Source organism: Moschus berezovskii, chromosome X, assembly GCF_049115385.1.
Source record: "Moschus berezovskii isolate FMDL1 chromosome X, NW_MosBer_1.0, whole genome shotgun sequence".
Lineage (NCBI taxonomy): Eukaryota > Metazoa > Chordata > Mammalia > Artiodactyla > Moschidae > Moschus > Moschus berezovskii.
In genome coordinates this window covers 20,260,893-20,286,865 of record NC_142488.1, presented here as the reverse complement: position 1 = coordinate 20,286,865, position 25,973 = coordinate 20,260,893, and positions in this window count along the sequence as shown.

Below are 25,973 nucleotides of genomic sequence, written 5' to 3'. Positions count from 1 at the left end.
TTGAAACTGATGAGGCCACATATGCGTCAAGAGAGTAGGAATAATATTTATTTTCACATAATGAGACTTTCTGAAGAGAGAAGTTTGGGTTCCCAAGTAGGTCCAAAAATGGATTGAGAGAGCAAGGAGGGGCACCTGGGTTTGGATTTTATTGTGGCTAGGTTGTGGGGTTGGGATGAGGGTTCCCTTGTATGGGCCGGGACTGCCATAGTTTGAATTTTTCCTTGGCGCCAAAGTGGTGAGCATCTAGGCCTTCTTATCAGCTTGCCCAGAAATACAGAAAGACAGAGAGGTAGAGCTTGAAAGCTATCAGCAGTCAAAAATAAAAAATGGAGCTAGACTCTTTATTATAAACTCCATCATATTTGCATAGTTAATTTAGATTTGACCACTACAAAATCCACAACTTCAATCATTTGTCTGTTCTGAATTGTAGAATTGCCAAATTGATCTTTCTACTTGGATATCTATCTGACAGAGCCCTCGAGCTCAACATGTTCAGAACTGAGCTCTTTTTACAATGTAAGTTAATGACCTCTCAATCCACATAGTTTTCCAAATTAGAAAGATAACAGATATCCTAGATGTTTCTCTCTTATCAACCCCTGGTCTTTTCTATTTGTCATAAACTCCTACTGATTCTGCCTTTGATCACCTTGCTGATACTGCCCTCCTCTTGTAAATCCCCATTGACTACCTCACTTCAGTTCCTTTTAGTTTCTTGACTGGATTACCACAATAGCCAGATTTTAATAGCTGCTTTGTTTCTGGTGTCATCCTCCCTGATAATTGCCACCACACACACATTTACCAACTTGACCCCAAATGAAAATATGACCATGTCACTCTCCTACTTAAAACTCTTGTTAGTCTTGACCAGCCACAAGTTAAAGTATGAATATCTTCTACTGGCATACAAAAGCTTTTATATTTTGACTTCAGCCTATTCCTTTGGCCTCATCTACCTACTCCTTTGACCTGACTCCTGTTCTTTCAGATTCACCCTGGGTTTCAGTACCAACATACTTCCAGGTCCTCAAATGATATGAAGACATTTTTTTTGTCCCCATACATTTTCACATGCTGTTCCTTTTGCCCAGAAGACCCTTTATGTCTCTGTCCTCTAGGAAGCCCTACTTACTCTTCTAGTCTGAATGAAGATAGTGTCTCTTCTATGAGGCTTTTCTTGACTGTCTCAGGTCATGTTCCAAACATAGCACCCTGTGTATAATGAGTATAGTAACCATTTATTCTGTGCCTCACACTGTGCTAAATCCATTATGTACATTATTTTAGGCATTCTGCTTAGTAATTTTAGGACCTAAGTATGGATATCCCTGTCTTAAACATAATGATTTTAAGGTATAGAGAGTTGCAATTATTTACCCAAGACCATACTGCTATCAAGTAATGGATCTCAAGTTTGAAACCAAACTTTATGTCTTATCTAGACCAATGTTCATCATCATGATGTTGGTCAGGAGTGGCAGGTGACCTATCTCTTCATATGAGTCAAACAAACAGTAGTACCTACTGTGTATATTATATGTTGAAGACACCAGGACTGAGCAAATGCCAAAGAACAATATAGTATAGCCATTACATCTGTGTGTGTGTGTGTGCATGTGCACTCAATCATGTCCAACTCTTTGCAACCCATGGACTATAGCCCGCCAGTCTCCTCTGTCCATGGGATTTTCCAGGCAGGAATACTGGAGTGGGTTGCCATTTCCTACTCCAGGTGCTCTTCCCAACCCATAGATCTAACTCGCATCTCTTATATCTCCTGCATTGGCAGGAAAATTCTTTACCACTGGTAAAGAGTCACCTGGGAAGTCCTTTATTAAATCCATAGTAAAAAGTTAAATCATGCCTCATATTTAAAATCTGTAGAAGCTGACTAGGAAAAGACTGAGAATTGATGGTCATTTCTGTTTCCTTGTTAAATCTAAATGAAGAAAATGGCTAAGTACTTCTTGAAAACCATCAAATGATTGAAGTAAGAACAGTGTAAAAGGTCTGTAACGGTCATATGTCATAGCATCTATGTCCCTCACTTACATCTTGAATGGTCCATAAAGAGAAATGACTTTGGCTTCTGCCATCTGTTCCCTCCATCAAGAATAAGTACCATGGAAGGGACTGAGAATGCATTTTATGCAAGAACTGTCACACAAAGAGGAGACATTAAGACTGAAATTGCAGCTCTCAGACTGAGGAGCTGAACAATAGTCAAAGATGGGAGAAATCCTAGCAACTGGCAAGTCAGGGAAAGCAAGGTGGGGGAAATGAGTCTCATTGTTTATCTAACTTCCAAAGATGAAGTCATAAAAACCATACAACCTAATTGCAGCTCTATTGTCATTCCAGGGATGTCTTTTTGCACCACTCAAATCAAACCATCTGGGTTCCACTGTTCCCTATTGATCTTTCTCATACTTTATGATATAGTTCAAATGTTACTTTTTTGTGACATATCCCCTACTCTCCCAGTTAGCTCCAACCTTTTGCTCACAAAGAACCCTATTTATACCTCCATTTATTAGTTCTTAGCTGGATTCGAGACCAAGTTTGAGCTTCTTAAAAGCAGAGAACAATTCTTTCTTGTATACTTATGCCAACTGCCTAGCACAGGGCTGAGGTCAAACTAGACTTTCAGTGAAGGCTTGTTGAATTGAAATAAATCTGTTAATGTTAAGGAATTACTAAACTATATATCTTTCTTGACTAAATATCTTGTTCCTCTAAGGACACATTTTAAAGAATCAGGAAGCCTCAAATAGTCTCTTTGATGTTCTGTTTGCACATGATTTTTTTTAAACTGAAATTTTAGCCTCTGAAATGCACACTTTATTAGCACAAGAGATTTTCTCAGAGAGAGAACTACATGTAACCTTGGATGAGTTATGCTTTAATGTTCCTTCAACTTTTCCAATAGTAGACCTTGATTTTTTGTTAGATTTCCTGGAAAGCATCTGCAACAGCAGCTCCTGCCACTACCACTACTTAGGTTGGTCACCCTATGTTTGCTGCAACTATCAGGGGTCTAGACAAGTCAGTCTCTGACTGAAGAGAAAGCTCTGATTGCTAAAGCAGCCTGTAGTGTGTGAGAAATGGAAAATGAGACTTTTAGGTAGAGAAAATGAATAATAAAACTTATGATGAAAGAGAGAACCCTCTACTTTAAAAACCTTTATGTTTTGTTTATTCGTTGGATTATCCATTTTAAGCCCAAACTTAGAGATTTTCCTAAGGCTATTTTGTAAAATGGAAGAAAACTAGGACTAGTAAGATTAATTTTCTGTATGATAGCTTCCCTCATGGTTGTAAAATGGCTGCAGTAGCTCTATCACCACATTTTTGTACACTTAAATTCAGAGGCAGGAAAAAAAAAGTACTTGCATGTTTCCTGTTAAGAAATGTTTCCCAGATATATCCCCCTACAACTGACTATAAGACAAGATTTCCTTTCACATCTCACTGGCCAGTCACTGGTCAGGATGAGCTGGTGATGGAATCTCAATGATTGGCTTGATCAAATCAAGTCACCCACTGAGGCTAGGGATGGAGTCAGATTTCCTGAAGTGCAACATGGAGGACCATGTAGTCCTGTACTGTTTGAAACGAAGAAGTGGACAAGTCTCTGGGGAGACAACCCAAGCTGATTTCAGCACGTTCATACACATGTTATTGCCATTTAAGACAGTTCTGAACATGAGTGACATGGTTGCTCATTGCCAGAGAAGAGAATATTCCAAGATGATGGTGGTACATGAGAAAGTATTTGGTCCCGGAAGGTGTGGGAGAGAGAAATTGATGTAAAAGATTACTAGGGGAAATGCAACAAGAAGCACAAATAAAGAGATATGTGATTTATATAGGATTTTTGTCATAATCCCAGAGTAGAACAAAAGTGATATATTCTGAACTTAAAATGAAGCGTTGAGTACACTTTCCAGTGCTAACCAAATAACTTATATTTTTAAGACACGTTTTATAAATTTTTTATTGAAGTATAGTCAATTTAGGGCTTCCCTGGTTGCTCAGATGGTAAAGAGTCTGCCTGCAGTGCAGGAGACCCAGGTTCAATCCCTGGGTCAGGAAGATACCCTGAAGAAGGAAATGGCAATCCACTCCAGTATTTTTTTTTAATTTATTTATTTTAATCAAAGGCTAATTACTTTACAATATTATGGTGGTTTTTGCCATACATTGACATGAATCCAGTATTCTTGCCTGGAAAATCCCATGGATGGAGGAGCCTGGTAAGCTACAGTCCATGGGGTCTCAAAGAGTTGGACACCACTGAGTGACTAACACACACATAGCTGATTTATAATATTGTGCCAATATCTGCTATACAGCAAAGTGATTCCATTATATACTATAGACATTTTTTTTTAAATATTCTTTTCCGTTATGGTTTATCGCAGGATATTGATCACAGTATCACAGGACATCACAGGATACTTCCTTCCCCTCTCCTCTTCCCCTTGGCAACTACAAATCTGTTCTCTTTGTGAATCTGTTTCTGTTTTGCAGATAGGTTCATTTGTGCTGTTTTATATAAGTGATATCATATGGTATGTGTCTTTTTCTGACTTATTTCAATTAATGTGATGATATCTAAGTCCCTCCATGTTGCTGCAAACGGCATTATTTCATTTTTTTATGTCTGAGTAGTATTCCACTGTCTGTATATACCACATTTAAAAAAAAAATCCATTTATCTGTTGATGGACATTTAGGTTGTTTCCATGGCTTAGCTATTGTGAATAGTGCTGCTATGAACATGGGGGTGCATGTATCTTTTCAAATTAGAGTTTTATCTGGATATATGCCTAGGAATAGGATTGCTGGATATGGTAGCTCTATTTTTATTTTTCTGAGGCACCTCCACACTGTTTTCCATAGTGGCTGTAGCAACTTACAATCCCACCAACAGTGTAGAAGAGTGCCCTTTTCTCCACGCCCTCTCTAACATGTCTTCTTTGTAGACATTTTATTGATGGCCATTCTCAACAGTGTGAGATGATAGCTCATGTAGTTTTGATTTATATTTCTTTAACAATTAGTGATGTTGAGCATGTCTTCATGTGCCTACTGGCCATTTGTATGTTGAAAGAAGCCATCTTGAATCTACAGCAAGCACCTACTCTGTGCCAAGTACCATACTAGTCATACATACATTCTTATATACAAGGCCCCTGTTCTCCTGGGTTGTATGTTAAAGACACATTTTTGTTGTTGTTGTTCCAACATCTCAAAGAATATGAACTACACCACTCCTCACAATATCATCTCCCTTTAATGTTAGATATAAAAAAAATAATTTCAAAGCAGTGAGTGTGTCCATCCCCATTGGATGTTTTTTCTAAGTAGAAAATTATTTTCCAACCTGGATGGGATTCTATCGAAAGTATGGAAGGTAGTCTAGTTGAATCGGAAGGCATAGATTTCCGCATAGACTGACTGTAAAGGACTGGCCTTTTACACCATACTTAAAATCCCACCATTTCACCCTCATTTCTTTTTACTTTCCTGAGGGGAGTTACATTGTAAGTGATTTCCAATGTTAGCCTCATACTCCTTTTCCTCATCTCCACATACAAAAAACCCAGTGCTATTTTGAGAGGAAGGATACATTGGAACATTATTTCACAAACTTTGTCTCAGAATTTTCCTGGGTGGAATGGCATTGTTTTCAACAGACACCACTCACCATTATATCCAGGTGAGAGGAAGAAGAGGCACAAGCAGTAATCACAAAATATATTAGTTTCTGTAGAACTAAGAGCTAGTTCTAGCATTCTCTTTCTTCTAGTACCTCCTGCTTCAGGTGGAGAGAGTAAAGGGCATGAATAATTCTACCTACTGAACTGTTTTATTGACTGCCTCTTGTCATTTCTCTCCTACCAGAGATGTTCAGTTCAGTTCAGTTCAGTTGCTCAGTCATGTCCGACTCTTTGTGACCCCATGAATCATAGCACGCCAGGCCTCCCTGTCCATCACCAACTCCTGGAGTCCACCCAAACCCATGTCCATTGAGTCGGTGATGCCATCCAGCCATCTCATCCTCTGTCGTCCCCTTCTCCACCCTCCCCAATCTCTCCCAGCATCAGAGTATTTTCCAGTGAGTCAACTCTTCGCATGAGATGGCCAAAGTATTGGAGCTTCAGCTTTAGCATCAGTCCTTCCAATGAACACCCAGGATTGATCTCCTTTAGAATGGACTGATTGGATCTCCTTGCAGTCCAAGGGACTCTCAAGAGTCTTCTCAACACCACAGTTCAAAAGCATCAATTCTTTGGTGATCAGCTTTCTTCACAGTCCAACCATAGCCTTGACTAGATGGACCTTGGTCGGCAAAGTAATGTCTCTGCTTTTCAATATGCTATCTAGGTTGGTCATAACTTTCCTTCCAAGGAGTAAGCAAGCGTCTTTTAATTTCATGGCTGCAATCAGCATTCGGGAGTTGGTGATGGACAGGGAGGCCTGGCGTGCTGTGATTCATGGGGTCGCGGAGAGTCGGACACGACTGAGCGACTGAACTGAACTGAACTGAACTGAACTGAATCAGCATTCGCAGTGATCTTGGAGCCCAAAAAAATAAAGTCTGCCACGGTTTCCACTGTTTCCCCATCTATTTCCCATGAAATGATGGGACCAGATGCCATGATCTTTGTTTTCTGAATGTTGAGCTTCAAGCCAACCTTTTCACTCTCCTCTTTCACTTTCATCAAGAGGCTTTTGAGTTCCTCTTCACTTTCTGCCATAAGGGTGGTGTCATCTGCATATCTGAGGTTATTTATATTTCTCCTGGCAATCTTGATTCCAGCTTGTGCTTTTCCCGGCCCAGCGTTCCTCATGTTATGGATAAATTTGAGCAGATAATTTCACTGTTTATATGACAGTTAAGAGAGAACTGAAAACATCTTTATACAATACTTAGAACACAGTACAGGGTTTCTTGTGGACAACATGCTATTTTGTTTTATAAGAATATGTATTTTTTTTAAGCATTGAAACCTATACATTACCGTATGTAAGATAGATAGCCAGTGGGAATTTGCTGTATGATACAGGGAGCTCAAACCTGGTGGGGTGAGATGGGGTGGGAGGTGGGAGGGAAGTTTAAGAGGGAGGGGACATATGTATGCCTATGGCTGACTCATGTTGTTGTATGGCAGAAACCAACACAATATTGTAAAGCAATTATCCTCCAATTAAAAATAAGTTTTTAAATGGTGAAATTAGTAAATTTTAAGTGGTATCATTTATTAAAATAAAAAAGTCATGGATTAAAATTTTGATTTGTAATTCCTATAACTTCATATTCCCAAATTCCTCAGGCCTGGGAGAGTACTCTCAATTTAATACTTAAAGTAGCTTGAGTACACATCTCACATTGTGGGAAATTTAGCATTTACTAACATCTCTAAGAATTCTTGGGGAAGCATACATTTCTCCTAGTCATCTCTTGTTCTATTAATAATACTTATGTTCTTCTGCATTCTTTATTCAACACTGTCCATTATAGGGCTTCCCTGGTGGTCCAGTGGTTAAGACACAGCACTTTCACTGCCATAAGCCTGAGTCCAGTCCCTCATTGGAAAATGAAGATCCCACAAGCCACTCAGCATGGCCCCCCAAAATAAGAAATATAATAAAGGCATATATAGAATTTTAAATTTTTTGTAGCTGCATTAGGAAAAGCAAAATGAGACAAATGACATTAATTTTAGCATTATATTTTTTAAAAGCCAACATGCCTAATTGTTATCATTTCAACATGTGGCATCAGCTATGATTTAAATGTTCAATATCCACATGTGGCTAGTAGCTAATGTATTGGTCAGCATGTCTCTGTATCCTCATATCTCATTTCCAGTGACAGGTCTCTTCCCTTTTTGCCAATCCTAACATGGAACATTGACCTTTTCCCTGCTTCCACAAAGCAATCACGAAAAAAGGCTTCTGCTTGTATCACATTTTAAGGCTTTGGAATAGTGGATGGTTACATTATTACACAAACTCCCCAACTACTGGACTACTGAAAATCGCGTCTTAATGTCCTTCTGCCATTTTTGTCATAAAGAATTTCTCTCTGAACATTTCTTTCCAAACTTCAGCCTCCCACCAAGCTTCTAAGTACAGTATTAATGATAAAGGATCATGGGCATGAAAGAAATGCATTTCAGAACTTTTGTTAAACAAAAAGAAATGTCAAAAAAAAAGAGAGAAATGTCAAGATCTATCATCCTGCCCATCTCAAGATCACATCTCAGAGAAAGCTTTCCCTGACTTTACTAAATAAATACAAATCCTTATGGAAACTTGTCTGAACTTTTAAGACAGTCAACATATTTTGCCTTATAATAGCAGCATAGTTATTAACTTAGACCTCTCCTTGTCCCCACGGAATTTGACGCCTTCTTTGTTTTTAAGGAATGAATCTCCTCTTCCTTAATCATGTCTTCTTGCCTATTTTTGATAGCTCCTGACTGTCTCTGACTTGTGCCAGTATAGGAGCTCTGATCACTCCCATCCAAATTCCCTCTCTTGATTTGAAAGCTCATGCCACTCTCCACCTTGGCTTGTCTAACCAAACTGCAGTCACTACCTGGTCCAGATTAGACTGTTACGGGGAGTGTGTACATGTAACTAGCTTGTCAGCCCCATGTCTGCACCTGCCCTTGATTTCATCCATCTTCCAGGGCATTTCATGGAACCCAAGTTAGCTTAGTTTGAGCCAAAATACAGTACAATTTGTCATATTTTTAATCAAAATTATAGCTGATAAAGTTTGAGAATAAACTCTGACTTAAATGACAAAAATCTCAAATAAACTGAAGGTGAGATACTGGCTAATGAGAACTAAACTACAAATAACAAGAAATAATTTGGATGGCTACAAAGCTTGGCTGTTAATAGCTCTGGAGATCTAACTCTTCCTAGTGCAATGTGCTAAGCCACATACTTGCCCCACAGAGCATGATGAGCCTTTATAACCATTGCTTTGGTGGTAACTTTAATTGTGACACATTGGGATATTTTAACAATAACTTACATCCATGGTTATTAAAAAATTTAAAGAACAGACACAAATGGTAGGAAGTTTAATAGTGTGTTTGTGGCAGGGGTGGGAGAGATATTTATTATTCTTACAGAGTTTGAGAATTCTCAAAACTCCAGACTTGCCAATATTAGTATATAACCCAAACAATATAAATATGTTAAAAGTTTTTATAATCATCAAAATAAACTGCCAAATTTCATTGAGAATGCATCTCTTGATGGTGATAATGGGGCTTTTTTTCATTTACTTATGGGTTTAAGGATGACAATAACTTATTGCTAGAATGAGACGGGGTCAGCATCAATTCTCTTCCAGTTTTGCATGTTATGTAAGCACTGAGCAAGCTTTTACACATATAGAAGTGGATGAGAGGGAAGGAGCTTAGTTATAGCAGTGTCAGTCAGGTCTTTGAATATCTTCTGAGTTTGATATCAAAAATCACATACACTTTATCAAAAACTACTTTTAATGATCTGTCAATCAGTAATTTGATTAAGTACTAATTTCAATTTTGCTGAAAGCACAGAATTACAAACTGTGACTTGGCAAAGGGTTTGTTATCTTCTCATTAGAACCTTTCACTTTTACAACACTGAAATCAATATTTCGATTTGTCCCCTTGTTTAGCACTGGGGAAGTTTCCACACTTGAGAGCAATGCTCAAGAATAAGGTTCAGGATGATTGAGAAATAGGCTTTTCTTTTCATAAAGTGGGAGCTGTATTATTCTAATAGCAAAAGTGGGAAAGGAGAAGCAAAATGATGGCAAGGTTGGTCTTGGTCAGGCCAATTTTAGTAAGAATACACAGGCGAGTTAAAGATTTAGAAATGGATTGTTTTAAAACCATCCATGCTCACATTCCCTTTGGATAATTTTTGTGTACCTGAAGGAGTCCATGATATCCCCCAGTCTAAAACCCTTTGCAGTACTACACACAACAATCACCCCATACTTGAAGTTCCTTTGGTATTACTGAATGATATTCAACAGGTTAATGATTATATACCACATTGGAGACTTTCTTATATTTAAATTTTTTTTAATTTTATTTATTGAAGTATAGTTAATTTACAATGATGTGTTAGTTTCAAGTGTACAGCAAAATGACCTTTTATCTATATATAGACCTTTGCAGATTATTTTCCATTAAAAGTTATTACAAGATATTGAGTATAGTTCCCTGTGTTATACAGTACGGCCTTGTTGTTTACCTATTTTTTATATAGTAGTGTGTATATGTGAATCCTAAACTCCTCATTTATGTCCAACCCCCCACCTGCTATCCCCTTTGGTAACCATAAGTTTCTTTTTTATGTCTGTGATTCTGTTTCTGTATTGTAAATAAATTCACTTGTATCATGATTTTTAGATTCAATATGTAAGTGATATATATTTTGTCACAGTTTTTATTTAGAGTTTTATGTATGTAATGGGGAACTATTTAATTTTGCTCCCAAATATTTAATTAGCATTTTCCTAATTAGATTATACATTGTTTGAACATCAGGGGTAGATATTATTTATTTTCTCACCGATCACAATTCCACTCACAAATCTGAAGTGTGTTTGATTGATTATTGGCACCTGTTAACTGCAAGGAGATCATACTAGTCAGTCCTAAAGGGAATCAATCCTGAATATTCATTGGAAGGACTGATGCTGAAGCTCCAATATTTTGGCCACCTAACGTGAACTGAACTGAATGTGAAGAGCTGATTCATTAGAAAAGACCCTGATACTGGGAAAGATTGAAGGCAGGAGGAGAAGGGGATGACAGAGGATGAGATGGTTGGATGGCATAACCAACTCAATGGACATGAGTTTGAGCAGTCTCCAGGAGTTGGTGATGGACACGGAAGCCTGGCATGCTGCAGTCCATGGGGTTGCAAAGAGTCGGACATGAATAAGTGACTGAACAGCAACTCTGGTCTTACTTTCCCTAAGCAAGTTCCTCCCTCCATTCTACCCTCCACCACTTCAAAACACACTCCTATAAGGATTGTGTATCCTTAAACATGGTCTCCACAAAAGAAGTGGTTCAGGTCTCAGTGATTTTAGTTGTCTGGCTTCTCATCTAGATCCTAGTTAATCCAAGACATGGCCATCAAAAGGAAACTCAGGAATCCTGAGGGGAGTATGGCACTAATTAGGTGGGTATTTGAACTGTTTATCATGAATTATAGGTGGTCCACTACTATATTTTGAGGGTAATTTATTAAACATGTACAAAATTTTAATTGTGTATTCTTGAAGGATTGAATCTTTTATCCGTTTGAGTCAACATAATGCCTATAATAACCTTCTCTTTTTATCTTATGGACCATCAGAATCAAAAATTGCTTTGTAAAAACCCTGTTTAGATGATGAAAAGATGAGTTACAGGCTGGGAGAAAATATTTGCAAACCACATATCCAATGAAGTACTCATATCTAGAACACAGAGTTCAGTTCAGTTGCTCATTCATGTCAGAATTTTGTGACCCCATGAACCGCAGCATGCCCAGCCTCCCTGTCCATCACCAACTCCCGGAGTCCACCCAAACCCATGTCCATTGAGTCGGTGATGCCATCCAACCATCTCATCCTCTGTCGTCCCCTTCTCCTCCTGCCCTCAATCTTTCCCAGCATCAGGGTCTTTTCAGATGAGTCAGCTCTTCGCATGAGGTGGCCAAAGTATTGAAGTTTCAGCTTCAGCATTAGTCCTTCCAATGAACACCCAGGACTGATCTCCTTTAGGATGGACTGATTGGATCTCCTTGCAGTCCAAGGGACTCTCAAGAGTCTTCTCCAACACCACAGTTCAAAAGCATCAATTCTTCGGTGCTCAGTTTTCTTTATAGTCCAACTCTCACATCCATACAAGACCACTGGAAAAGCCATAGCCTTGACTAGACGGACCTTTGTTGAGAAAGTAATGTCTCTGCTTTTTAATACACTGTCTAGGTTGGTCATAACTTTCCTTCCAAGGAGTAAGTGTCTTAATTTCATGGCTGCAATAACCTTCTGCAGTGATTTTGGAGCCCAGAAAAATAAAGTCAGCCACTGTTTCCACTGTTTCCAAATCTATTTACCATGAACTGATGGGACCGGATGCCATGATCTTACTTTTCTGAATGTTGAGATTTAAGCCAACTTTTTCACTCTTCTCTTTCATCAAGAGGCTCTTTAGTTCTTCTTCACTTTCTGCCATAAGGGTGGTGTCATCTGCATATCTGAGGTTATTGATATTTCTCCCAGATGAAGAAGCTGAAGTTGAACAGTTCTATGAAGACCTACAAGACTTTCTAGAACTAACACCCAGAAAAGATGTCCTTTTCATTTTATAGGGGACTGAAATGCAAATACTGGTTCCAAATAGGAAAAGGTGTACGTCAAGGTTGTATATTGTCACCTTGCTTATTTAACTTATATGCAGAGTACATCATATAAGAAAGAGGAGAGTGAAAAGGTTGGCTTGAAGCTCAACATTCAGAAAGTGAAGAGGAACTCAAAAGCCTCTTGATGAAAGTGAAAGAGGAGAGTGAAAAGGTTGGCTTGAAGCTCAACATTCAGAAAACAAAGATCATGGCATCTGGTCCCATCACTTCATGGGAAATAGATGGAAAAACAGTGGAAACAGTGTCAGACTTTGTTTTTTTGGGCTCCAAAATCACTGCAGATGCTGATTGCAGCCATGAAATTAAAAGACGCTTGCTCCTTGGAAGGAAAGTTATGACCAACCTTGATAGTATATTAAAAAGCAGAGACATTACTTTGCCGACCAAGGTCCGTCTAGTCAAGGCAATGGTTTTTCCCGTGGTCATGTATGGATGTGAGAGTTGGACTGTGAAGAAAGCTGATCGCCGAAGAATCGATGCTTTTGAACTGTGGTGTTGGAGAAGACTCTTGAGAGTCCCTTATACTGCAAGGAGATCCAACCAGTCCATTCTAGAGGAGATCAATCCTGGATGTTCATTGGAGGGACTGATGCTAAAGCTGAAACTCCAATACTTTGGCCACCTCATGAGACGAGCTGACTCACTGGAAAAGACTCTGATGCTGGGAAAGGTTGGGGGCGGGAGGAGAAGGGGACGACGGAGAATGAGATGGCTGGATGGCATCACCGACTCTGTGGACATGAGTTTGAGTGTACTCCGGGAGTTGGTGATGGACAGGGAGGCCTGGCGTGCTGTGATTCATGGGGTCGCGGAGAGTCGGACACGACTGAGCGACTGAACTGAACTGACTGAACTGAAATGCAAAAGTAGGAAGTCAAGAAACACCTGGAGTAACAGGCAAATTTGGCCTTGGAGCACGGAATGAAGCAGGGCAAAGGCTAATAGAGTTTTGCCAAGAGAACGCACTGGTCATAGCAAACACCCTATTCCAACAACACAAGAGAAGTCTCTAGACATGGACATAACCAGATGGTCAAAACTGAAATCAGATTGATTATATTCTTTGCAACCAAAGAGGGAGAAGCTCTATACAGTCAGCAAAAACAAGACTGGGAGCTGACTGTGGCTCAGATCATGAACTCCTTATTGCCAAATTCAGACTGAAATTGAAGAAAGTGGAGAAAACCACTAGACCATTCAGGTATGACCTAAATCAAATCCCTTATGACTATACAGTGGAAGTGAGAAATAGATTTAAGGGACTGGATCTGATAGATAGAGTGCCTGATGAACTCTGGACGGAGGTTCGTGACATTGTACAGGAAACAGGAATCAAGACCAGCCCCAAGAAAAAGAAATGCAAAAAGCAAGATGGCTGTCTGAGGAGGCCTTACAAATAGCTGTGAAAAGAAGAGAAGTGAAAAGCAAAGGAGAAAAGGAAAGATGTACCCATTTGAATGCAGAGTTCCAAAGAATAGCAAGGAAAGATAAGAAAGCCTTCCTTAGTGATCAAAGTAAAGAATAGAGGAAAACAATGGAATGAGAAAGACTAGAGATCTCTTCAAGAAAATTAGAGATACAAAGGGAATATTTCATGGAAAGATGGGCTCGATAAAGGACAGAAATGGTATAGACCTAACAGAAGCAGAAGATATTAAGAAGAGGTGGCAGGAATACACAGAAGAACTGTACAAAAAAAGATCTTTATGACCCAGATAATCACGATTGTGTGATCACTCACCTAGAGCCAGACATCTTGGAATGTGAAGTCAAGTGGGCCTTAGGAACCATCACTATGAACAAAGCTAGTGGAGGTGATGGAATTCCAGTTGAGCTATTTCAAATCCTGAAAGATGATGCTGTGAATGTCCTGCACTTAATATGCCAGCAAATTTGGAAAACTCAGCAGTGGCCACAGGACCAGAAAAGGTCAGTCTTTATTCCAATCCCAAAGAAAGGCAATGCCAAAGAATGCTCAAACTACCGCACAATTGCACTCATCTCACACGCTAGTAAAGTCATGCTCAAAATTCTCCAAGCCAGGCTTCAGCGATACATGAACCGTGAACTTCCACATGTTCAAGCTGGTTTTAGAAAAGGCAGAGGAACCAGAGATCAAATTGCCAATATCTGCTGGATCATGGAGAAAGCAAGAGAGTTCCAGAAAAACATCTATTTCTGCTTTATTGACTATGCCAAAGCCTTTGACTGTGTGGATCATAATAAACTGTGGAAAATTCTGAAAGAGATGGGAATACCAGACCACCTGACTTGCCTCTTGAGAAACCTATATGCAGGTCAGGAAGCAACAGTTAGAACTGGACATGGAACAACAGACTGGTTCCAAATAGGAAAAGGAGTACGTCAAGGCTTTATATTGTCACCCTGCTTATTTAACTTATATGCAGAGTACATCATGAGAAACGCTGGGCTGGAGGAAGCACAAGATGGAATCAAGATTGCCAGGAGAAATATCAATGGAACACATAAAGAACTCTCAAAACTCGGTAATAAAAAATTGAATGATTCAATTAGAATGAGAAAAGACATAAAGGACATTTCACTGAGAAAGCTCTACAGATGGCAAATAAGCATGTGAAAATATGTTCAATATCACTAGTAATTAGAAAATAAGACCACAATGAGATATTCCTACATACTTATTAGAACAGCTAAGAGAAAAAATAGTGAAAATACTAAGTGCTGGTGAGAATGTGGAGAAAATATGGGCATGTAAAATGATTTAGACATTCTGGAAAATAATTTGGTAGTTTCTTATAAAACTAAACATACGTTTACCATATGACCCAGCAATCGCACTCCTGAGTATTTATCCTAAAAAATGAAAACTTGTATATACACACACACAACCTTTACATGATTGTTTATGGCAGTTTATTTGCAATTGTAAAAGACTGCTGCTGCTGCTGCTAAGTCACTTCAGTCGTGTCCGACTCTGTGCGACCCCATAGACGGCAGCCCACCAGTCTCCCCCGTCCCTGGGATTCTCCAGGCAAGAACACTGGAGTGGGTTGCCATTTCCTTCTCCAATGTGTGAAAGTGAAAAGTGAAAGTGAAGTCGCTCAGTCGTGTCCGACTAGTAGCTACCCCATGGACTGCAGCCCACCAGGCTCCTCTGTCCATGCGATTTTCTAGGCAAGAGTACTGGAGTGGCTTGCCATTGCCTTCTCCTGTAAAAGACTAGAAACTACAAAATTGTCTTACAGTCATTGCATGGTACATCTATTGAATACTACAGAGCAATAAGAAGGAATATGTGATTGATGTACACAACAACTTGGATGGATCTCAAGGGCATTATGCTGAGTGAAAAAAAGCCAAACTCAAAAGGTTACATACTGTATGATTCCATTTTTACGACTCTTCCAAAATGATGACACCACATTATAGAGAAGAAGAATAGATAAGTGGTTTCCACGGTTTAGAGATGGTGGAGGTTTAGGGGATGGATATGACCATAAAGGCAGGTCTTTGGGATGATATCTTGATTGCCATGGTGGTTACAGAATTTATTTGATAGAGTGACATAGAACAATATACATACTTTATACCAATGTCAATTTCCTGATTTTGACATTGCATTATAGTTATGTAAGATAGAACCAGTGGGTAAATTTGAATGAAGATTACATGGGAACTCTCTGTACTACCTTTACAACTTCCTGTGACTCTATTTTTATTTAAAATAAAAATTATTGTATTATATTTTTCCTTTCTAGAAATTCTAGTTGGCTATTTTCATATCTGCTTTCACCTTGTTCTTTTATTTCTAAAAACATAATTATTTTCTATTCTGTACCTGACAATTCTAATATCTCAAGTTTTTGTGTCTATTTCTATTGCCTATTCATCTTTCTGGTTTTGACTCTTGATGGTTTTTTTCTGATGTATTTTGTGATTTTTAACTCTGAGATGTTCATTTTCCTTACAATTTAATTTTAGGTAACTTTTCAAAGTCTAGATTAAAACTGAGTTCTTCCAGAACCAATTTCTATTTCTGGGAAACAGTAAAACCAAACCTAAACTATATTAAATTTAAGCTTCCATTTGAAATTTTTGGATCATATAAATACTGTGAGTTTGAACTGTAAACTCTAGAGAGGGCTTTCTTATGATTTTGAATTCTCAGGGAATATTTCATGCTGTTTTCATCTAGTAGCAGGTCAAGATAGGCAAGTTTTCCTTCTGTCTCTTGTGGAATTTGATTTTCCATTCACTGTTATCCCACGGGTGTGGTCGGTCTGGTCCTTTGGAGCCCCATATATATGCTGAGGATGATTTACTGCTAACTAACTCCACTTGGAATGACCCTAGTCCTGTCCTCTGCACCTTGCACAGTTGTCAGTTGTGAAAGGAAGAAGCTCAAAATCTCCAAGGGTTGACAAACCCAAAAATTAAAAGCTGCCTTTGTCTTCCTTTCCTACCTGACCCCACACCCCGCTGCTCCAGATTCTTGGTTTAACTTTTAAAAACTTCTGGCTCCATTGATTCTCTACTTTTATTTGAGCTCAACAGTGATGATGCCCTTTCTATTTTATCCAGCATTTTAGTGTTTCAGTTGAGAGAGTAATAATTCATGCTATATAATCTGACATACAGACTGAAATCGAAGTCAGCCAAATTTTTTCTTTCATGTGTTTTTAAACTCCCTGTTTCATAATCTCGAGGTTTCCAGAAAATGCCACACCTATAACACCCGCCCCCCCCCGCCACAACACCATGAGTCACAAAGTAGTGCTGTTGTACTATTCAGTTTTGTTTTAAATACTAACTACTCCTTGTTCAAAGTTTGGGCCCCTAAAAACTTAAACTAGATGATATCATTTGAAGATGAAATGGATATTCATGAGTAACATGTAAAACATCACAGTGACAATTCTAAAAATATTTTTTTAAAGAGGTTGATATGAGCATAAACAGATTTCGTAACAGGCAAATCTGAATAGAAAAACCTTTGCTAGCTTTCAAGGTTCAGAACCTGACTGTACAACAAACAGAATGAGGCAACAAGGAATCTCTGGCTTCACCGTGCCTAGAAAGGTAAATGAGAACCAAAGTGCCATCATTTATCTCTCTCTGGGAGAATTCCACCTGCAAGTTCTCCAGGAGACTAATATGCAATAAAATTTCTTGCCAGGAGAATCCAGTGAATTTGTTTGCTTCCCTGAATTATTATCTAGGATAAGTCTCTGGCCTGCAGTGAGCTCTGAGGTTGGATTTAATTGAAGGCAAAATGAATTCCCATTAAGCTCTTCAAGAGGGGAGAAAACAGCTTCTTAAGAAGTTCAAGTTCTTGGATTCTGTAGATCTTTCTTTTCCTAAAGCAGTTAGTGGGAGTTTGATTAATGTCATGATGAAAATGGTCTCCCTCTGTTGTAAGAAAAAAAGTTTCAGAAAACAAAACAAAGGTTGGACTACCCTCCTTTTGCTTTCTTCCTTTTGCCTCAGGTATATGGCTTCCTTTTGCTACCTGCTAAGTATTTGCTTGATTAATGCTAAATATTCTCTTTTCTCTGAGTTTTGGAAGGTCCTGGAAGGCTTGATTAGGTTTACTTGATTGGAAAATACATATTGACATTACATTTCTTTTTTCTTTTCTTTGCTAAGTCGCTACAGTCGTGTCCGACTCTGTGCGACCCCATAGACGGCAGCCCACAAGGCTCCCCCATCCCTGGGATTCTCCAGGCAAGAACACTGGAGTGGGCTGACATTTCCTTCTCCAATTGACATTACATAGGCCTTTCAATTACATCACTTCTAATCCAAATCTGCTCTTGTCCTGAATTTTCTCTTTCTCCTGGCACAAATGTCTGATAGTATATATTAGAGGACACTTTCTGGTAATAAGTCTATTTCTTCTCCCTCTGATAAAATGAGTACTTGTTCAATAACAGGCAATGATAAAAATAGCAAGGTTTTAAAATAATAGTACATAAAGCAGAAAGGGAAGGCATGCATAGACTCTGGAAGAATAAATAAATGGTGATGAAAATGTTATTTAAAACTGTAATAAAAGACTAAACTGAAAGATACTAAAAAAAGGATACATTACATGATTACATGATTGGCAACCTGGTAATAAACCAAACAACAATTATTCAAATACAAAAGCTATGAATTAAGGCTGGATGTTATAGTAATGATGATGATAAACCTACATGTATATAGTTATTTATAGTTCCAAAGAATTCACTACACATCTTAATTTATTCAGGTGCCCAACAAGTTAAAGTACCTGAGATAATTACTTAGAAAAAAACAAAAATGCAAGAAGTAAGGATGGAAAGTGTAGTAAGTTAAAGGATATTAGGGAATTGTGTTCTCTATCTAAATTATAACCACTCAGGTCATTTCAGGGCAAAAATTCCTGTAGGTCCTCTGTTGCCAACCAGGTTAAGTTCAAAGTTTTTGGTGAGGCACATAAAGGTATGTAATCTGTTTTCAGTTTAATATTTTAATTTCACCTCTAAACATTTCTCAAGAACTTAGAATCCAGCTACCCAACTGCTTTACTAATTGATCCTAGAATAGGTTATAATTTTTTCCATTTTCTTTGTTGCTATTTTTAAATTATCAATATTAAAAGGAAGTCCTGTGAAAATTCATATTGTATAGAAGAAATATATAATATGAATGTATAAATTTCAATTCCTCTCCAATGTGCTCACCCAACCTAGTTACCCAGAAATTATTATTTCTGGCTACAACAGTTTATTGGATGTTTTTTAAAGGTATTTTCTATGCATATAAAATAAAATGTACTATAGTAACCTATTAGTTACCTATTAGTAACCCTAATTCCATATAATGCATAATTTAATATGTAATATAGAATATAATCTATATTTCACACATAATATCCATTTTGTACATGTGAAATATACATTATATGAAATATATATAGTATGTAAAATATATATGCATCCTACCAATAAAACAAAGCTTTCCTACTACTACCTTAAACTGATCTCATCAAAATGTCACATTCAAAAGAGTCCAAATTTAACTTTCTAAAACATTGAACTCTAATGTATGCTTTTCCTAAAAAATCTTGAACTGAGAATGAGGAGCAGGAAATAATATCCCAGTAAACACACACACATAAAGCAAGATTTCCAAAAATTTCTCTTTATACAGTTCTCTCACTCAAGATCACCATGTCTGTCTGTCTTTCTGTCTCTTTTTTTCCCTTTCTCCAACAAACTACAGCCCACCTATTTCTTTCCCCCCCAGGGAGCTCTTATACTCTGCTTATTGTGAATCAAATTAGAGTCTCTAAGCTTCTCTGAAACTCCAATACTTTGGCCACCTCATGCGATGAGTTGACTCACTGGAAAAGACTCTGATGCTGGGAACGATTGGGGGCAGGAGGAGAAGGGGACGACAGAGAATGAGATGGCTGGATGGTATCACCGACTCGATGGAGGTGAGTTTGAGTGAACTCCGGGAGTTGGTGATGGACGTGCTGTGATTCATGGGGTCACAAAGAGTCGGACACGACTGAACTGAACTGAACTGAAGCTTCTCTAAGTTAGTGTTGCCACTTATTATCTCTAAACAGCACTACAAAGACTCAGGATCTGAGATACAGAAAAAAATAAAAATACTCTTTAGAAGAGGGGAAAAAAGATTGCTATAGGGATATGCAAATGGATTATATATTTACATATATATGTATATATACATGTTCATGAGTGTGTATGTATATATTATTAAGCTTATTTTATATTCTGTAATTTGATGTTTGATGTTTTGCTTAGCAGCCTTTCCAAATTAGTACAGCTACACTGGACTTATTTTCTCAAAGTGTTTCATACTTGATATATTACCATATGTAGAGGCACCATAATTATTTAACTTTTTCCTTATTGGTGGGTATTTAGGTTGTTTTCATTTTTTTCAGATTTATAAACAGTGCTACTTCATCGCACATATATTTTGGCTCTTTCTTCTTTTGGAACACCATCCAGTTTGTTCTCCTACTATTTCTGTATGACAGAATCTCTGGAATAGGAGATTGAAAAATATTTCTGTTGTTTGAATTTCTGTTAAAGTCTACAAACTGAGGACAGTAGGTGTTAAATATACCACATTCTGACATTAGAGCCAAGATATTGCCAGGACCCTCTTAGGGTTTAACAAGAGGTGGGTAGATTCTCACCCAGGTTTCCCAGGTGGCTCAGTGGTAAACAATCCACCTGACAATGCAGGAGATGCAGGTTTGACCCCTGGGTCGGGAAGATTCCTTGGGGAAGGAAATGGCAACCCCCTCCAGTATTTTTGCCTGGGAAATCCCATGGGCAGAGGAGCCTGGTGGGCTACAGTCCACAGGGTCACAAAGGGTTGGACATGATTGGTAATGCGTGCATACCCTCACTCGCATGACCCCAACCAACCCATAGAGGGTATGCATGCATGATCAGTTGTGTCTGACTCTTTGTGATCCCATGGACTGTAACCCGCCAGGCTCCTCTGTTGTGGGGTTTCCCAGGCAAAAATACTGGAGTAGGTTGCCATTTCCTTCTCCAGGGGATCTTTCCAACCCAGGGATCGAACCCACATCTCCTGCATTGGCAGGCAAATTCTTCACCACTGAGCCACCTGGGAAGCCCCATAAATAAAGCTAAACAATTTGAGGAGAGCTCACTAAAGAAAGGTGTGCCCTGAAGGAGGCGATTTGTAAGATTTTAGTGAATTGTTGGCCTAGTTAGTTTTTTCCAGGAATTTTCATTTTCTTGTGCTCTGGCCTTTTGTCAACTACCAACATCTGGTACTCTTCACCTGGATGTTTTTTTATGAAGCTTGCAGTTGCCCTCTCTTCCTCAGCACAGGGCAAGCTGAAAAATGTTGGGAAACTAGCACCCAGGTACAACTCTGAACCATTGACTGGCATTTGTGTATAAATATCTTAGTTCTCTCACACCTCATGTAAAACTTTGAGGCAGATATTTTACATTAACTCCGAGTTTCTCCAGCCCCTGTTGCTTACTGATGCAGCTTTCTTGATAGCAGTAACACAGCATATATTGAGTTTCTTTGTTTCTCAGTCTTACTTCTCTTCTGTCAATATTTCCTAGGATCACCTTCCAAATTGACTTCTTGCACTTGAATCTTTCTCTCAGGGCTTTCTTTGAGAGAATTCTACTTAAGACATTCGAGTTGTCAGGAAAAAAAATACAGAGATTGGCATGTTACTCCCAACTGGATGCTTGCTGAGCTGCAAAATTCATAGCACAGAACGCAGATAATTTTTAGGAGAGTTTAATAATGGTCTCCTAAAATTTAAGGGCATATATTACCAAAACGATTGTACTCTGCTTCTTACCTGGTGACTTTCAAAAGCATGGCACCAGTTGGAGGAATCTATGGTGCCTAGTAGAAAGCTAGCAGACAAGTTAAGAATGAAATGTACGAAGTGCTCCTCCATCCCCACTGTAGGGCCATGGTTCAGGTCTGAAATGGAGGAAGAGAGGCTTGATTTGGACATGATATTGCAGTTTTGATTTATTCTGACTTTGACTTGATTTAGATCTTTTAAGATTCTAATGAAATTTATGGTTACTGGAAAGGGAATGAATTAGAATTGGCCTGGCACATCAAAAGTGGGTAGAGAAGGAGATCTTGGCAAAATGCTTTAAGTCAATGGATAGGAAAAATGAAGTCATTTTCTGTTTGTACTCTATTGAGTTCAAACTGTCTAATAAAGTAGTTACATACATCTATACCATTCTCTCCCACCACTTGCTAGCTGGGTGATCTTGGGCAAAATTTTAACCTTTCTACATTTCAGTTTCTTTATCTGCACACTTTAATTCTCATACGATTGTTAGAGGATTAAATGAGAAAATGTTAGTAAAAAAAAGTCTGACACACAGTATGTGCTCAATAAATGTGAGCTAGAGTTATTATTCTTCTCATTCTCTGTAAGGTATCATCTGTTTGGTTTAAAACCATGAACTCACTTTGACCTCTCGCTCAGCCTTATCCTGTATATATCTAAGCAATTTCCTTGTTTTATCAAACCTACCTTCATAATTACTCTCAAATCCATTACTTCTTTTTCATGACTATTGCCACTGAGCCAATTGTTGGCATTGCCAGTCACCTAGTATTTTGTAACAGCCTCTTCCTTGTCGTTCATCCCACCACAAATTCTTTCTCTTCAGAACACTTCTATAGACCAGTGTTCAAACTAGTTTACTGAAAGACTCCTTTGATCACAGACTCCCTTGCTCAAAAGAAAAAAAAATAAATCTCTTCTCTACTACAGAATTAATTTCAGTGTCTCAATCTTAGCATTAGAGGGCCTGTATAATCTAACCATATTTAATATTTCTGGTTTTTTTCTATTACTATCCTGTGTGTATTCTTTGCTTCTGTCTACCTATCTGAAATATACTACTCACTACTTCTGGAAAACACTCCAAAATTTATTGTCTTTACTTTTTTGATTATGCTGTTTCTGCACTCTGGAATATCCTTCCCTCTATCTCTGCTTGTCAAGAACTAGTTTTCCTTTTAACTTATGTTACAGATCATCTGTTTTATGGAGGTTTTTCTCACCCTTGCAAATATATGCGATAGCTTTATCCCTTGAATTGCCTCCATGAGTACCTCTTCCATGGCTATAGCTTGTATTCACTATATATTATGATTATTAAGGACTTCTACTAGATCGTGAGGTTCATGAGAACGGGAATACAATCTAAATAATTAATGTATTCCTTATTGTGTTCAAGCAGTGCTTTGAAGCTTCAACTTTAGTACCTGCCATATATAGCCTAAACAGTGGTAGTAACTAAGCCAAGTAAGGTGAATTCATGCTAGACTAAATTTCATCCTAAGAACTGAGAAGCACTTCAAACTCCTTTATGGAAAAAAAGCAAACCATATTGACATATGGTTGAATTGGATTCTGATGAGGCTTCATTCCCAGTTTGATTCACTTGGTCTGCACTTTTTTTAAAGCTCACCCACCATGGGTTCTAATTTGTAACTAGGGCTGAGATCTAGGATATATAGATATCACAGATAAAGATATCTTACTTTTGAATTACAGAAAAGAACAAATGGCAAATATACAAACTTTGTGTACTTTTACATTCCGTTTCCTAATTATTTACCTACTTTAAATAACATTTCTTCTTGGTAAAAAACTTAATGTTTGTATTTAGAAAGTATTATTCTCTTGCATGAGTCCTTCTCATTAGGGAGATTTTTTTTTCATTTGCTTTTGGGTAATTCATGGGGAAGTATAAACAAACACATTCAAGAGGAACTGGTCATTGTTCTTCCCTCCTGTGACTATTTATCATCATCTTTGACTTTGACATGCATTTCATTGATACTTCATTGATCAACTTCATTGATACTTCTTCAATGCCTTGCCTTCTGTTGGCATTGCCACTTTAATACCCTTTGCTATTATATATTTGGGGGGCATAATTGTTTGTGGAAATTCCCAGCCTCACTTTCACTATTACAAATTTAACTGGATACGGCCACTGATTTACTGAGCTTCAGCCTGGCCTGAGCTGAGGTATTTTCCCCTAATAGCTGTTCTGCTGAAATATTTCCTCACCTGATCTGCATGTTTTCCTAGTGTGTAGACCATGAATGTAGCCCTTTGCTCTATAACCCTCGGTGTTACCCTTTGTTCTATTCTTCACCTTCAGCCTTCCCAAATTTCTCAGAGTGAATTAACTAATGTCCCTCAACTTTCATAATCACTGCTGCTGCTCCTGCTAAGTCACTTCAGTCGTGTCCGACTCTGTGTGACCCCATAGACGGAAGCCCACCAGGCTCCCCCGTCCCTGGGATTCTCCAGGCAAGAACACTGGAGTGGGTTGCCATTTCCTTCTCCAATGTGTGAAAGTGGAAAGTGAAAAGTGAAAGTGAAGTCGCTCAGTCGTGTCCGACCCTTAGCGACCCCACGGACTGCAGCCTACCAGGCTCCTCCATCCATGGGATTTTCTAGGCAATAGTACTGGAGTGGCTTGCCATTGCCTTCTCCGTCATAATCACTACATTCTATTTTTGAGCACTTTTTAGTTATACTAGTGTCAATCACAGCATCAAGTGAAGAATTAGTAGTCATAGTAATGACAAGGCTTGGATTAAAGCTATCTAGTAAGCCAGACCTGAAAGAGAAAAGAGAACTGGGCTTCCACATTGTTTCTCAAGGATCCTGGCCCTCAGGTAAGCCTAAAATGTGGTTCTCCCTAGAAGAACTATTTTAGTCCCTCTTTCTTATTTTGAGAGAGGGATAACTTAGGTATGGCATTGGGTTTTTTTTCTTTTTGCAGCTTGAGGCAGTTGTAAAATAACTTAATGTAGCTTTTTGCAACTGTGTATTCTATAGTATTTTTTTCATTTGGTGAAATTTTAACTGTTAATGTTTTTGGCATTGTGCTTTGTACCATTTATTAAATAAAAATTTAAAAAAAAGAACTAATGTGTGGCTCCCAAAGCAGGCTTGAACTTCAGTCACAGAAAGATGCTGAGAGAAGAGTAGGGCCAAAGCTGAACCAAATGACTTATGTGTAAAAGTGGTCCCCAGTAGAGACTGACAATCTAAATGACAGTAGCTCTTACCATGAAGCTGCGCACAATTTTTTTATACTATGTCAGATCTTCCTGGTTGCTCTGCCACACACAGCCTTTACCTCTATTTCTAATATCAATCTCCTCCAATGTCCTGACTTTTGCCCACCTCTTATATTTCCTAAGATAGCATGCCATAAGTCAAACAGCCTGTCCAACAGGAGGAAAACCAAGATCCTACAACTTGCCTCAGTTTAGGGTCTCCAGGTCTAACTCAGAAAGAGCAGGGAATTTTGTTCTCCATCAAAATGGAACATCCTCTTCCTGGTGGGTGTCTTCTCTTTTATATTTCTACAGTGGCTGTAGAGCACAGAGATTTGCCTTCTCTGACTGTTAGACCAGTAGAAAAGTTTCAGTGGAATTCAGTTCTTGGACTCAGAAAACTGATTGTTATGCAATTATAGCCAGAATCAATAAATAAACACAACCTTTTGATTTATTTCAAACGAGGCGTGTAATTAGAAGATGAAGACATGTTCTATGAAATAACCAAGTATGTTCACCAAACTTAGTAATCACACCAAAACTCAAATTTTTATTGTATAAAAAATAGCATTTTATCACTCCAAATCCTCATGTTCCTGTAGTTTTGTTGAAGGTACTCTTTTCCCCAATATCTATCCTGATCACTTATTACTTACCTCATTAAGATGGAGACTTGGGGAACTTCCCTGGTGGCCCAGAGAGATTTAACTCTCACAGTTGAGGCATAAAATTGGCTTTATATTTTTTTATTGTAACAGTTTTGAGATGATATACTTTAGGAATATTTTCATTTATCTGTGATAAAAAATAGTATTAGTACTCCTAGATTTCTTAAAGTAGAAAAAGGAAACCAACATATCTAGAGATATTTAGAAAATAATTGCATTTTAATATGATTGTGTGTGTAC